This window comes from Lissotriton helveticus, chromosome 2_2 (genome assembly GCF_964261635.1).
Source record: "Lissotriton helveticus chromosome 2_2, aLisHel1.1, whole genome shotgun sequence".
Classification (NCBI taxonomy): domain Eukaryota; kingdom Metazoa; phylum Chordata; class Amphibia; order Caudata; family Salamandridae; genus Lissotriton; species Lissotriton helveticus.
The window spans coordinates 42,436,099-42,453,200 of NC_136060.1; positions in this window are offsets into that span (position 1 = coordinate 42,436,099).

Consider the following 17,102-nt stretch of genomic DNA (forward strand, 5'->3'; position numbering starts at 1 on the left):
GCTTCTTCCTCATGCGTTTCAAATTGGCAAAGCGCCACGCCGCCTACCCAAGTTGACAAAACAGTATTTCTGCTTCATCTTGGAATAAGATTGAGGAGTTTGTTCCCAAGGGGCTAGGCAACCCACTAAACACCAGGCAAAATAGTTTTAAAAAAATGGAGGGATGTGGGTGTCCCATACTGGCACAGGACCATGACCCATCCCAATATGGGCAATACAAGTGGAGTTAAATTGGGGTGAGGGATTCTTCTATTCTGAGACCCTAGGGTTAGACAGCCTAATATATAGCAGGAAAAATAGCTATGTGTGTTAAAAAAGGGGAGTGTCAACCCACCCTGGCATAGCATCATGACCGCACCCTAAAGGGGACAATCCAGTCTTTTTGCCCACCTGGAGGCATATTGGGAGGCCTTGCCCCCAATCTGACCCTCAGGGGTTATAAAGCCCCCTAGGCACCCGTGATTTTACAGTGAGGAAAAAAGGGGTGGTGGTGTCCCACCCAGGCATTGGGTTATACCCATACCCCAAAGGGGCAATAGATGCTTTCTGCTCCCCATTGGAAGATAGGAGATTTGTCCTTATTTTCCCCCTAGGAGGGCAGAAAACCCATTAGACACAAGGGATTTTGAAATAGTGGCAAAAGAAAAAATATAGAGAGGCCAACCCTGGCATTGAGCCTTACTCCCTGCCCAGAAGGGGCAATAGAATCTTTCAGGCCCCCTTGGAACAGATGGTTTTTTTTGTGATTAGGCAGGTTGCCCCTAATCTGTCCCAGAGGGGTAGAAAGCCACCTAGACATCAGGGATTTTACATTTGGACAAAAGATAGTGGTGAGTGCATACCACCATGACATTGTGCAATACCCCTACGCTAAAAGGCGCAAACTAGTCTTTCTGCCCCAAATTTACCCCAAGGGTTGCAGACAGCCCACTAGACACCAGGGATTTAAACTTGACACAAAAACAAACAAAAGGATGGGGCAACCTACCCTTGAATTGACCAATAAATCCAACACAGAAGGTGCAAGTGAGACGCGGACAGACAGGAGATTTGCCATGAATGGAGAAGTTGAGCCTACTTGGCCCCGGGAGGTAGAAAGCCCATTAGGATCCACAAAATTCCTACCACCCAAAGTCCGCCACTTGTCCTGAACACAATTATACCCACCTTTTTGGCTTGGCCTGGCACCTGCAACACAAAAGGCCCCAAAACTCAATGTGGAGGCATTGGCAATAGTTTTTTTTGACTGACTGACAATAGGGGTAGGTACAGTATTTGGGCCTGGGCTCAGCCTATGGACGTGCATTGTCTATGGTTTGATCCATTCCTGTAGTGGGCATTAGGCCCAGCCACACAAGTGAGGTAGTCTTTTTTATTGAGAAGGGGAACGCTGGGTAATAGGAAGTTTATGGATCCCTACAGATTCTGAAAGTTTATATCACAACAATGCAAGTGAAAATAGGTGATTTTAGACACAGTTTGAGATTTGCAGGATTTTGTGGGTAAGAATCATTTGGTGGGATCCACAAGAGGCAAACCAACCGGGACTACCCTCGTTGTCTAGTTTTCAGAAATGACTGGGTTTGGTAGGTTTCCACGATTTCCCTTCATGCCCGGGCCCAAATATTATATCTACCCCCATTACCAAATCAGATCATGGAATATTTCCACATTGTGTTTTGGGGCCTCTCCTGATATGAGACCTAGGCCCATCCATACAAGAGAGGTACCTTTTTTATCGGGAGACATGCAGAAATGCTGGGTGATAGGAGTTTTATGAATCCCTACAGATTATGGAACTTTCTCTTATAAAATTGTTTGTTGTAGCCAAAGTTTGAGGTTTACAAGATGCACAATAAAAAATAAAAAACCTTGTGAGATCCACACAAGTCACACCACTTGGCCATTCCGGATGTCTAATTTTCAGAAATATCTGGGTTCTGTATGTTTCCCTGGGTGCCAGCTGAACGAGAGCCCAAAATAACAGTTACCCAAATTGCCAAAAAGAGTCAGTTTTGACTGCAAAAATTTGATATGTCAATGTTGGGTTTTGGCCCTTTCCTATCGCAGGTGCTAATGCCATCCGCATAAGCAGGGTACCGTTTTTATTGGGGAAATCTGGGAATGCTTGTTTCCTTCACAGAAATGTGAATTAAAGGTGTGTTCTTAGCCAAAGTGTGAGGTTTGGGAGGCCTTCTGGGTGCAAAAATCTCATCAGAAGCACAAATGTCATACTACCAAGTATCTAGTTATCAGAAATGTCTGGGTTTGGTATGTTTCCCTGGGTGCTGACTGAGCTACATCCCAATGTCCACAGTTACCCAAATGTCACATTGTATCTGCCCAGGTTGTGTTTTGGGCCCTTTTCTATCATGGATACAAGGCGCAACCAAATACGTGGGGTACCTTTCTTTTTTACAGAGGCATGTGGGAACGTTGGATGGCAGGAAATTTGTGAATCCCTGCAGACTCCAGAACTTTCCCTCACAGAAATGTGAGTACAATGTGTGTTTTAACCAAGGTTTGAGGTTTGCATGGGCTTCTCCGTAACAAAACCCTTGTTAGATCCAGGCACGGCACACCACCTGAAATCCCTAGGGTGTCTCATTTTCAGAAATGTCTGGGTTTGATAGACTTTTCTGGGTGCCGGCTGACTGAGTTCACAAAATCCACAGCTATTCAAATTTCAAAAAAGTGTTAGTTTTGAGTGGTAAAATATAATCTATCAATGTTGTTTTTTTTGCCACTATCTACCACAGACGTTTAGCCAAGCGAAACTAGTAGGGAACCCTTTCTATCTGGAGACATGAGCTTGAAAAAATTTTGTGGAACCCCGTAGATTCCAGAACTTTCCCACACAGAAATGTAAAGAAAATGTTTGGTTTTAGCCAAAGTTTAAGGTATGCAAGGGCTTCTGTGTAACAAAACCCTTGTGAGATTCACACAAAGCACACTACCTGGACTCCTTTGGGTGTCTAGTTTTCATAAATATCTGTGTCTCTCCTGCGGTGCTGGCTGAGCTAGAACCTAAAACCCACAGCTACTCAAAATGCAAAATAGAGGCTGGTTTTGAGTGGAGAGTTCTGATCTTTCCATGTTGGATTTTGCGCCTATCATGTCGCAGGTGCTAGGCTTAGCAACACAAGATTGGGTACCGTTGGGTACCGTTTTTCTTGGGCGAAGTGTGGTAATGCTGGGTAGTAGTGAATTTGTGGTTCATTGCAGATTGCAGAAATTTCCCGGACGGAAATGTCAGGAAAATTTCTGTTTTTAGCCTAGGTTTGAGGTTTGCAACAACTTCTTAGTTAAGAAATATCCTTTTGAGACCCATGCAACTCCCAACAGTCTGGACTTCCATGGTGTCTAGTTTTTAGGAAGATTTGGGTTTGGTAGATATCCTTGGGTGCCTACTGAGCTAGAGCTCAAAATCCACAGCTATCCAATTTATAAAAAGAGTTGGTTTTGAGTAAAACAATTTCATGTGTCCATGTTGCATTTTGGCCAATTACATATAGAAGGCACTAGGCTCACGAACACGTTGGGTGCTTGTCTTACCAGAAGTCGTGTGGGAACGCTAGTTGGTAGAACATTTGTGGATCACCAGAGATTTTGGAACTTTCCATGACAAAATGTGAGGAAAATTTCAGTTTTGGGCTAAAGTTTGAGGTTTGCAAGGGATTTTGGATAAAAAGAACTTGCGAGATCCTCGCAAATCATAGCACACTGGACTCTATGGGTGTCTATTTTCCAGAAATGTCTTGGTTTGGTAGATTTGACTTGGTGTCGGTCGAGCGAGAGCCCAAAATCATCAGCACATGTGCCAAGCCCATCCACACAAGTGGTATACCATTTTTACCGAGAGACATTTGGGAACACAAAATAGTAGAATATTTGTTATTATGAACTAGATTTCTATGCATTTGCGTCTTCCAAGTGAAAACCAATATGCAATAAAGTAGACAATTTGCAAAACCCCCTCTGAATCACACTAATGTATGAGTAATAACCATTGTTCTTAAACTCAGTAACTTGTGTATATTTCAGATGTAAATAGTTTCCCATTTGTCATTCTTTGGCTTCGACCACTTGAATTGCTTTTTGTTGGTACACAATGAAAAATCATAGGGGCATATTATCAAGGATGTATCGCTGATTTAACGGCACTTTATCTCAGCCAAAGTCGCGATAAATTTATCGCCCCATTCACAAGCTGGTGCTAACGGCCCATATCACCAATTTACCTGCGATAGCAGCCGCAAAAAACATCGCCGCAGATGACCCCGGCAACTACCGCTAATGAGTTGCAGACTAGGCGTTTCCATGCAAAAAGCCGCAACAACTCCAGGCCGCAACATTCTCAACGACCAGCCAGATCGGCGATGAGAACCCAAAAGAGGCGATAAGGCGCATTAGCAGGAAATTAACACCTGCTCTGACCTGGTGTATTGACTGCACCAGAAAAGGGAGCCCCAGCCAGAGCCACACCTGAAGGGCAACAGATGCCAATGTGCCACTGACCATGCAGCTGGGAGCCCCAACGGGGCCACAACACCCACCATCCCCAGGACGCCACCCCCGGGAACCCGCGCCCCCGGGCAAACACATGTCAACTTCATGAAACCATGTACAAAATAATTTGCCTGATGTTGCACCCATGCCTTACTGCTCACCTGCTGCCACTGGTGTGTCTCCAACCACATGCCGGTATGCACTGCAGTTCACCAGGTCCCTCGTCTGAAACAGAGTCCAGATACATGAATGGCAGAGTACATACAATTACATCGCCTGTCTGTCCCTGCACACCCAGGCAGCTGCACCCCAGCCCCTCCCACCGCCCATCGGTACATGCTCGCCACAGCGCACCCAGGCAGCTGCACCCCAGCCCCTCCCACCGCCCAGCGGTGCATGGCCGCCCCTTCACACCCAGGCCTCACTGCTCACCTTCTGCCACCGGCGTGTCTCCAAGAGGGCCCACCACGTGCTCACACTTGATTCTGGGTCTTGATTTCATTATGGCAGAGGACATATCAGTGCACACAGCATCATCACAGGCTGGACAACCGCTCAGCCCTTGAGGTGCTACTAACTCTGTGACCAGTGAGGCAACGCCACATGGCGGTAGGCCAGCACTGCCCGCTGGCTCAGGCCTAAACTGCGGTCCAGCAGGGCTAACAACAATCAACACCAGTCCGGGCTGCCAGGACGGGGCATCATCGCAGGCTGCACACCGGCTCAGCACTTAAGGTACCCCTACCTCAGTGCACCGAAAGTCACCGTCCCTTGGCAGTGTGCCTGTACCGGACGCAGTGTATCCAGTGCCACCAAGTCTGTGCCCCGCAAGTCTGTGCCCCGCAAGTCATGGACCCTCTATGATTGAGTATCGTGGTGAGGACGCCATCGTGTCATCACCTGACCTGGGGAGTGCGATGCTGCAGGGCCCTAGGCCCTCATGCATGAACGAGAACCGCACGGATACACCCAGAGAGACAATGGAAATGGCGTTGAGCACGTGCGCCCGGCCCTTTTTATTGGCAGGGTCACATGTCCTGGGACGCGTGTGCTGGATGGGTGTGTTGTGGGTGTAAACCAGCCGTGAGGGAGTGGCTGTGGCATGCTGAAAACGAGACCTGTGATCTGCAGATCAATAAAGGGTAGACCTGGGACATTTAGCGTTGTCGTCCCCCCTGTGAGCATAAGCGGAGTGGCTGGCCTGGCAAATGCCAATCCAGCATAAGGGTTTGAACAACGACCCCGGGGCTCTGGGCGTGGTTCCGTACTGGGCTGGACAAGGCAGTAACTAATGTGGGTGTCCCTGTTGTTGTGACGGTGCCACCCGGACCGCAATCAGCAATGTGTCACCCTGGACCCAAGTTAAACGTCATGAGCAACATGGAAGTAAGGGGGAATCAATGACCCTACATTCATCCATACTTTCACACTTGAAAGATCATAGACAGGACACATCTTTGTGATTATGAATGTTTAATGCACATTCAGTGGAGTGCTGCAGGTGGAGCAGTACAGGGCCATGCCAACTCCACTTTACAATGTTGTCCCATGGAGGGCCATCCAGAGTCCTTCAGGGAATGACAAATCCAAAGATGAGGAAGAGTTCAGTCCGCAGTCTGATTGCTGTGTCATTGGCGATCAAACAGAATATGGCTGTCCATGTCGAGGTCCAAGGTGAGTGTCGCAGAGTATATCGGGGTCCAGTGGAAGGTGATGATGTAGAGGGCAGAACCAAGCAGAAACAGACCCTATGGCCGAGATGAATGATACTGCGTCCTTCTTACCATGAAGCCAGATTCATCTGCACCTTCGTCCTCTGCTGTTTCATGTGCATCACGTGTGGGTGGTGGTGTTCTGTCTGCAGCACTGTGTGGCAGTGACACATCAGTGGCTGGAGGTGGAATGTGTGCCACACTGTGTGGCACTGACACTTCAGCTGGCGGAAAGGTGGATGTAGTAGTAGCAGCAGCATGCATCAGCGCCATGCCTTGTGGCGGCAATGCCTTGAGGATGGTCCTGAGGTAATTGAGGAACCCAGCTACCTCTCTCTGGTGTGCAGCTGTGGCAACCGCTCTTTCCGCCTGTGTCTGCTCCATGGTCTCCATTAACCTCCGCATGTGTCCCAACTCCTGTGTGACATCTCTAGAGCCACTCTGACTGGACAGTTGTTCTAATCTCTGAGTCATGGCTGCAGCGATTTCAGCCAAGGTCTGTTGGAGAGCATAGAGCAGACTGTGGGTGTCCGTTAGGGACTGTGAGCGGTCCCTGATGGGACTTAGACACCCTTGTATGGCGTCTAGTTTGGCTGCCATGCGGTCGAACCCCACCCGCACCTGTTCAGCCAGATTCTCCTGGCACCCCAACACACGGCATTGGAAAGCCATGTGTTCTTTGTGAGGGTCCTGGGAGGCAGCTGTGGTGGTGGGTGCTGCCTGCTGTGTGGTCTGTGCAGGGGGTGGGGTCTCCTCATTACAGCATGGATGCCCTGCTCCTGGAGGTGGGGTGTGGAGGCTCTCCACAAGCTGTTGGAGTCGAAGCTGTGGTGGTCCTCTTCATTATCGGAGAAGAAAGGTTTGGGCTGCTCTACAGGAGGTGTTGGATTTCCCTCTGCAATGCAAAGGGGAGATGCAGTTGGACATTGTGTTCACATTGTACATGTTTACATTCACACTGCATGACAGTGTACATTGTGACTGTTTGGGAGGAGCTTCCTATTTGATGCGGGACAGTGGACATTTTGACAACATCACGGATGTGTGTTGGTTCTTGTACATTATCAACTCACTTTTCCCTGCAATGCCAAATGTGTTTGGCCAGTTTCTGCACATATGCAGCACCAGTTGTGTCCTATGTTCTGTTGTGGACGTGTTGTGGTTTGTACCACATAGTTGTCAATGTTGATGTGCTCTGCATGTTAAGTGTTTGTGCTGCATTTTGTGGGAGTCGCCCTGCAGCTCTGATTTTGCAGCCCCTTCTCCCGTACATGCAGTGTGCCTTTGACTTCTGTGCTTATACGGTGCTGTGATGTTGCATACTTGGGTACCTTGGCCTCCTGCTGGAAGTTGGGGGTCTGGGACAGGGTTTGTCTTCAGATATGCTCTACTTAATTATGCATGTGTGCCATTGTGCCCGTCTCCCCCATACCCCCAGTCCCTGGTCTTTACTCACCCTGGTGCTGTTGCGTCCGGCTATGTTGAGCAGTGTCCGGTCCCCCAACTCCTGCCACTGTGTCCCCACTGATGACTGTGGACACCATTTCCTCCATATCGTCCTGCTCCTCCTGTGGCGCAGGACTCCCACCTCCAGTCTGCATTGCTGCCTTCTGGTTGTTGGTGAGTTTCTGCTTGGTTATGCGCTTGACATCATTCCAGCGCCTCTTGACCTCTTCCATTGTCCTCTTCAGCACTCCAATTGCATTCACCTTGTCCCCGATGGACTGCCATATTCCATTTTCTGTTGCCAATGACACAGTGGAAGTGACGAACAGTTGTTGATGGTGTTCTACCACCTCTGTTATCAGGATCCTGTTTTCCTGCAGACTGAACTGCTTCTTCCTACTCTTTTTCTCCTTGCCCTTCCCTGACCCTGAGGTCCCAGGCTGGTCCTCTGGGGGGCTTGTGGGGTTCTTGTTGTCCTCTGTACTTGCTCCGGCAATCTCCATTGTGCTTCGCTGTTGTTTGGCTTTTGTATGTATGTTTTTTTCTACTTTCATGGTGATTTTTCCCACTTAACGTGTGAATTGCAGGCCTGTTGCTGGTTTTCGCGGATTTATGTATCGCGATTGGCCTCATCACAACTTTTTTTGCGTTTGTGTTTTGCATTGTTGCGGTGTTGCGTTGACTTTATCGCAGACATTCGACGCGTTATCGTGGGCCTATCGCATGGTACCGCCGTGTTGTGAATACTAAGTTAACATGGCTTAATTTTCCCGTGATAGACAGCGATGTGAAGAGTTGCGTTAAGCTAATTTTGCGGTGATTATTACATATTCTTGAGAATATCCCCCTTTGTAAGGTGCAGCACAGTTGATGGTTCTAGATATAGCGTGTTTTAGACAACCTACAAACCCTATTTATCCACAGGAACAGAAGGGTCTGTCAAATATAACAGTATATTGCTTTTGTAAATCACCCATTATGATAAGTAAGTTACAAATAAAAAGTTGGCACAAATGGTTGCTTTTACCAACTTATTTTCATTTTTTTTTTATTTCAACACTTAGTTTTTGGGGTAAAACCTTGAGAGATATTCACAAATGACCTCTTGCTAAAATCAGACTTTTGTATCATTTTCAGAAATGTATAGCTTTACAGGATCACTCATTGGCTTCACAACTGTTTCCACCCCAAAAAAAGCATACGTTAAAACCACAAAAATTTGGAAAATGGACCATTTCTTAGAAAAATGGAAATACTGCTTCTGAAAGTTGGGCACATAGTGATCCCAGCACAGTAAGCCTTTTGCTGATGCCATTTTAAGAAATAAAATAAATAAATAAATAAAAGGCTTTTTTGGGCAGCACTTTTTCCCCATTACTACCTCCCGATATCAAAATGTAACTATATTTTGTCTATATTCTTGGTTCCCTCAAGGAAAACATACAAACCATGGTTGTATTTAGAATCCCCAGAATGTCCATAGAAGATTACACTGATTTGGAATAGATGCCTTTTGTGGAAAAAAGTTCTAACTGTTTAAGTGTTTGCTACCCCAAATATCTGAAAAAGAGTTTAACACTGTGGGAAGGCCCTAGCATCTAAGAAGTTAATGAAGTTCCTGAGCCCTCCCCAGCTGTCATTCCTGAGCTGATATTTGCCACATACCTCACACCCAGGTCTTCCCATCAAAAGGCCTAAGTCATTGTTCCTGCTCTGAGAACAGGTTTCAATTTAATTAACAGGAAGCACGGTCTGGGCTACCTGTCAGCAGGCTAATGCTAGTTACCCTGCTGGAGGCCACTTTTCCTAAATATTTATTGAAAATCCAATTTCATCATTGAACTTGTTTTTTGTAAACATTAAAAACTGTGTTTTAATTATTCCAGGTGCTTGTCCCAAACTGGGAAATAGCAAAGGTTATGACTTTATTTTGGAATGCTAGTTTTTCTCACAGGACAGCTACAGACTGTTACAGTAAAAGTCATTTTGGGGGACTAGTCACTGTAGGTAGATGCCAACATATAAAATTCTTTGCATTTACAGAGGGTGTTGCCTTGTCTACAGAAGGCCTCCTTGCATGCAACTGGGCAAGCATGGGTGGGATGTGGTCACCCACCTGTGGACTTCAACTGTAATAAGGCATGCAGGGATGCCTCTGTTGAGGGGTCTGTCCTGCTGAAGGGGACTTCCAAGGCATTGCAGTAGATGAAAATTGACCAGACTGCAGGAGGGGCAAGGTCTCTGGGCAGGCAAGATGATGCTAGTGAGTCTGTGGCCACAGAACCGGATCCGGCTCCAGAGCCCACTGGTAACCAAATCTTCCAGGCAATCACCCAAATCTTGATGGAGGTCCCCTTATTGCATGCCGATTTCTGAAAAATCAGTGATCGACCCACAGAACTCGAAACTACAGTAGAAGTGCTGGGGTCTGACACAGTGGGGGCTTGTGAACGGCTGTGATCACTGACTGATTGAATTCAGAGATTGGAGACTCGACAGAAAGATGCTCAGGGTAGGTCCCATTGCAACAATTTGCGTTTTGTGGGGTTCCCAGAGCGCGTGGCAGGACGGGCTCCTGAAGAATCTATCTAGACATGAATCAGGAACCATTGGCCCTCCTCTGATCTCTCTTTCCTGTTCATTATAGAATGGGCACATAGAGCATTGGAGCTCCCTCTGGCACTAGGATCGCCCCCCCCGCCCCCCCGAGTAATGATTGCCGGGATCCTTAATTATTGCAACAGAGATTGCTTACTTAGGAAGGCTCCTCAGCTCAGGAAGCTCACCTTTGAAAAGTGTTCGATCAGGATATTCCCGGACTACACGCAGACTGTCCAAACTAAGTGTAAATACTACACAGGGGTCAAGCAGAAGCTCAAAGAAATGGGCCTTCAGCACATGCTGGTATACCCTGTGAACCTCTGGGTGCAGCATGATAGTCAGGTACATTTCTTTTAGACTCGCATGGAGGTGTTTGGTACACCACATCTGCTGCCATGCTCTGGAGGCTTTATGGGACCTCGAGGTGGGGGTTAGCGTTCTGGCAGGGGGAGGTCAAAGGTGGTGCCAAGCCTCTACACCCTAGATTTCTGGGAATGGGGTGGTGGTGGGCGCTGAGGGCACTCTAGACTTGGAGTACCAGGGGGTGATCTTGGAGAGCAGCCAGGCCCAGGAAAGTGGCACGAGTGACTGCTTAGCTGAAACCTCCACACTTGAGATACTGCAACAGAGACCTTAGGACAAGGTTCCAGGTGTGCTGGGCGAAACTGCTCTTGGAGATTAGACAGGCACATATACCCGAAAAAATGAGATGATGGGGTCCTGGATTGTTGGCAGTCCAGGGACCACTACTGGAACTACCTTCTTGAATGCTCTCTGCATCTATGGCGATGTGCTGCCTGTTGGGGACCGGTCGCAGATCTCTTTTTACTCCTGGTGAAGTAGGCATGGAGGGGGCTTGGAGGATTGGACCTGTTGGCAGGAGGTAGCCCGGCCACCCCTCCTCCCTACTGAATGCTGTCTGAGAGGGACTGATTCTTTCTGAGCCTCTTCTTTCCACTGCTGAGGGGTTGGTGCTGGTGTTGAACAGCCTAGCCCCACGGTCGTGGGTGGGTGTAAGCCGAGTGCTGTGCTCTTCCACCTTAGACAATATACTTTCACTGTTGTTTGGTGTTTTAGTACATGTTCTTGAGTGACCCATAAGGGCTATCATGGGAGTAAGCTGGGGAGACACAAATTGATACACTACAATGGTGTGTGCCCTAGGGAGGGGGGAATGGGGAAATTACAAATATAGTTTTGGTATGTTTTATTGGTATTGTCACTATCTTCTAGTGATGTCTATGCTTTTGTTATGATGTTGTTGCATGGCACTGTAGGGATTGGTTCTTCATGCACATGGAGGGACAGGGCTTATAAGCACTCTGTACAAGTTCTGGGACGAAATATAGTGTGCTTTTGCCATAGGACTGCATGTGTTCTTTGTTGTGGCCATGCTTCCTTGCTAGCTTTTGTTGCTTGCCTATGTGGCCAGCAGCCATTTGGTCAGTCTGCCATTGTGTAAATACTTTTTTTCTCCAGTTTTCAAAGCCATTTTCCAGGGAGATTCATAGGAGAGGTCTATGCCTTTTTGTTTATTTTGTGCTTTTCCCTGATATCAGTTTGCTATGCTTGAGGATCATTGTAGTATATGCATATATGAACAGTGTTTCATATTCTATGCATTTTTAAAACATTTTTCAACTGTACCTCCTAGCCTTCCAATTGGTTACCTATAGTCCCCTAGTACACCAGCAATCAGTTTATTTTATTTTATTTTTCTAACTTGATTTACTTTTTATTATATTCATTTTTATGTTTTCCATTTTATTTTCAATTTTTTAAATGTATTTATTGCTTTTTTTGTTTTTACATTTTCCCCCATCCACCCCCTGCCTGACACCAGCATTCATTTTTAAGGATTGTCATTACTCAGTTTGGCCTGGCCAGTGGACCCCCTTCCTTCCATATGTGCACAGATGTACACCAGAGTAAATTTTTTAAGGACAATTCTATTTTCCCCTGGACCTTTGCCTGCCATATGTGCATACACACTAGCATTTACTTTTATTAAATTTCCCCCTGGATTCCTCTGCTTGCCATAGGTGCACACCAGCATTCATTTTTTAAAGATTATTCCATTTTCCCCTGGACCTCCTGCCTGCCTTAGAGGCACACAACAGCATTCATTTTTTAAGGATTATTTCCATTTCCTCTGGTGCCCCTGCCTGCCATATGTGCATAGTGCACACACCAGCATTCATTTTGTAAGGATTATTACATTTCCCCCTGCACCTCCCTGACTGCCACAGGTGTCTCCCTTAGATGCACGTAAACCAAACTGTTATCTTCACTGAAAGTTAAATGTTATGGTTGTGTTGTTTGAATTTGGAATTGGTACACTATTGTTGCTAATTATTAAGAATGATTAGTAGCTACACTAAATTATATTGTCTGTACTATGAATAATTCAAACTGCAAAAATGCCACATTCCACTAAATGTTTTTCATGCTTGTTTGCTTTTAGGTGCACAAGAAACATTAATTCACACTACTGCCAGACAGAAGTCCTGTACAAAGTGACGTGACCAACAACACATGGAGTGAGTCCTCCAGTCTCTTCCGCTTGAGCAGCTAAGTGCCACTGCCACCTGACAGCTTCAAGATGGCCCCAAAGAAAGGTGCTGCCAAGAAAGTGGCCAGTGAGGAGGAGAATAAGAAGTAGAAAACTACCAGTGGCTTGCCACCCAACCCCCTTTTCAGGAAACTTTGTTTGCCTGCTGCACAATCCTCTGGGCAGCAAGCTGGGAGCAGCACTCCGCCATCAATGACAGCGCTACCCCAACCTAAACCCAAGCCCTTGTCTTTCAGCGAGGTAGCCACTGCAATAATGGCGATGAGCAGTGAGTCTGAATTGGATTTGTCTCAGCCACACACTAGTCACAGTCATCACAGGAAACTCAGCAAAGTGGACAACAGGGATGCAGCCAGCAATAGTAGATCTTCCTGAAGTTGAGCTTCCTGTTGAGCAAGATGTACCTGTTGTTGAACGTTTGGCTTCCAGATCTCCAGCGAGAAAGAGGAAGGGTACTCCACCATTGTCCTGAAGTCACCCTTCTGATGATCTGGACATGGACTGGACTCCAGTTGAGACTGAAACATGCCAGAAGAGACAAGGGAAAGGGAAGTTCCTGAAACCTTACAATTATAGAAGAAGATGAGGATGACAAGGCAGTCATTGTCATGGAAGCTGGCTCAAAGAACACAGACATTACCCCTCCTATTCAACTTGCTCTGATGGATAGGGCACCTGTACCACCACCACCCTCAGTTTTCATATTTGTAAGGCCCTACTGAGTCCTGAATCCACCAGTGCCTTAGTTAAAGAATGCACTACAGAGAGTCAATCGATGACAGCCCCCCTACATCCAGTTCTAGTTCAGGCTTTTGCAGTGGCACACTAAGAAAGTTCTCCTCCCCAGTTTGGAACATCTTTATGATTAGCAAGCAGGAGGATAACATTACAATATGCTCCATTTGCCATGCGAGTGTTCATAGAGGTAAGCCTGGTTCACACTATAGTACTGCAAGCCAAACGTACCATATGACAAAACATCACACAATCTGGTGGGAGGCGCACCATAGAAAAATGTATGCAGGTGGTGGTGGTAATGATGAGAGAGGGGAGTTTGCTCTGATCACAGGGGGTGGAGAAGGTGATAAGGAAGAAGAGGGTGACAGCTTTATACAAAGCTGCCCTGTCCCCATGGGTGCTTCAGTATCACCCACATCAGCAACCGCAATATGGCACAAGAGTCAGATTGAGATATCACCATATACAGTGACTGCCCCAAGATGCACATTGAGTTTACTACCTCCTAGTTCTCTTTGGAAGTCACCTGCATCAGTGGCACCACAAAAGTAATAAATCAGGCTACTATTACGGACATGTTTAGGCAGGAGGGGTCCTACGAACGCAACCACGCATCGGCATATTTGTACAATGGGAAGCTGACTAAAATGTTAGCGTTGGACCTCCTTCCATTCTTTTTGTGGAAGGAGTGGGAGTTTTAGAAATTATGGTGGCCATGTGCCTGAAATGGAAGGTTCCCCATCCGACCTATTTTGCCAGAGTTTCTGTTCCAGCGCGCCATCACGATTTTCTGCAATTGGTTGGACAAGCTTTGCAGCAAAGTGCTGTTCACACTATTTACCTGATGGCAGACAGGGGGACCAGTTGTCAAGCCACTGATTACATGTGTATCACTGCACACTGGATCTCTTCTTTGGGGGGTTAGGCGACAGCTATCTACAGGTCTCAGCGCTGAAGAAGCTTTTAAGGGCTTTTGGCAGCATTCAACACTAGCCATGTTTACCATGGAGAAATCCCAAACCGCTGCAAACATCTTGGATGACTTTAACAGCAAGGTGTTTGAATGGCTGCACCCAGAGGTCTCAGAATTGGATTTGTTGCCACGGACAATAGCAGAAATATAATTAAGGTCATGGCAGATGTAGGCTATTTCAGGGCCCTGTTGTTGGCTAATTGCATCAACCTGCTTGTGCAGGACTTTCTCAAAAAAGAAAACATAGTCAGCCACATACTGACCACCTGCAGAAGAATCTGCACTCAGATCAGAAAATGCTTTTTTCGATTTTAGAAACTTAGTAAAATCATAAAAGCAACAGTTAAAATAACAAATTCATACAAAAAATACATTTAAAATTATTCCGTAGATCAACAGAGATCACATCAAAAAATGTCATAATTATTTAAAAAACTAGCAGGTTATAGATTTACGCTTCCTCAGAATACTTTTTAAAAGGCCAGTCATAATCCCAATACAATATCCATTATCCAGTGTCTGTAGAAATAAAAAAGCAGGTCGACATTGCCGCCATGCACCCTGCTTCAGGTAGGGCATGATCCATCTTGCACGTTCCCTGGCATAGAATTTACAAAATAGGATCATGTGCATAGTTGTTTGCAAAGAAAGATTATCACATGGGCAGAGGGCAAGGCCCTAGACCAGTCATTTATGGTGGGGAAAGTTACCAAACGATGAAAGCTATGGAACCTAAATCTGGTCAAGATATACCTATCAAAATCCCATATACAACAGACCAGGTAAGGTTGGATAGAATTACTTGCCAATGTCATTTGGTGCCGAAGCACTGATTTTTTATTAATTTCTACTGCTATTCAGAGTGACTCAAAATGATTCTGGCATAGCATTTTCAAGTCTTTTCTGGATATGGAACAAATAGAATATGGCTTATTGTAGAGCTCTGGCCGATTCAGATTGTTAAATAGCTTTCTAGCATAGTTTAACCAAGGAATATTTATAGCGTGGTCCAGGCCCATTGTGTCCTTGATAATTTCGCGATTCAGGCCTAGACTGGGCGATGTCCAGACTCTACAGAGTAAAATAGGTTGCATTTTGATAACATCAGTAATATGCACAATTCCCAATTCACTATGACAATTAAAAACAGGTGTGCTCTGGGGAACTGGTAGAATAAACTTAAAAAAGCATTTTCTACAACTCGTAACGGCGCAACGTCATAAAAACCCCAAACACCCGCCCTGTAGGTTGCAATACTTCGAGATTTTGCTACATAAATCTTGAGGGGAATCCCCGGGGGCCTTTTTTCCAATTTTTTCGCAAAGTTAATTACCGCCGCAGTAGACCTCTTGAACAAAAGGGTCCTACTCTTAACCGTTGGTCCCCAGGAGCCTGTGTCCTCAAGCAGGATATCAAGATACGAGAAGGTTCTGGTGGGTTCAATGTTATCACCTCCCACTGCTAGGGTTTGACATTTGAGTTTCCCCTTCCCACACCTCATAACAAAAGTTTTCTTTACGTTGAGTTTCAGACCCCTATTGGCCATAAACTCGATGTAGGTGGAGAGAGCTCTCTGTAAGCCTATCTTGGTCCTAGCCATTAACACAGCGTCATCCGCGTAGAGAAGGGAGACAATCTGCTTGTTACATATCGGGGAATCTCTTGCACTGACCCCCAGTTCCTCCTCCAAAGCGTTGGTGTATAAGGAAAAGAAGAACGAGGCCAGTATGCAGCCTTGTCTAACACCCCTCTCTACGTGGAAAGACTTTGTGCACTCTCCCTTGAGACCGTATCTCACCCTTGCAGAGGCCTCCAGATACAATTGTCTCAAAAATTGCACAATCGTGGGTTCTACCCTTAGGTCATCTAATATTTTCCAAAGCTTGCTATGGTCCACGCAATCAAAGGCGGCATTAAGATCGACAAATACTGCATACAAACGCCCTGTCATAGCTTGTGTATATTTCCCTTGGATTATTGTAAAATTTAAAACCTTTTCAATGGTACCCATCCCCTCCCTGAAACCGTACTGAACTGGACTCAAAATGTTATTTTCTTCAGCCCACGACTGAAGCTTATTTAACACTACCCTTCCTGCAATTTTCATGAACGAGTCTAAAAGTGATATTGGTCTGTAGCATGCTGGATTCTCCCGGTCCCCTTTTTTAAAAATAGGTATTATGACTGACTCGGACCACGATTTAATAAAGCCCTTTGCACAGCACGCTTCTAGGACTCGAGTTAGAAGTCGGGCCCAAAGTTCAGTCGTTATTTTATATAAGTCAATGGGGATCCCGTCACGGCATGGAGCCTTCCTTCCTTTACTCTCGTTTATGGCCACCAGGACCTCACCAAGGGAAAACTCAATATCAATCGGTGAAAAGACAGGTTGATCTAAAACTTGTTCTTGGATTAAAGAGTCACAACCATTATTTCATATACATTAGAGAAAAGTCGATCCAAGATTTTTCTTCGATCGCAACTTCTACCTTCGCGCTCTCGTAGTTAACAAAAAAAGGTGCCTTGACTGCCAGACAGAAAGAGGAGCAGT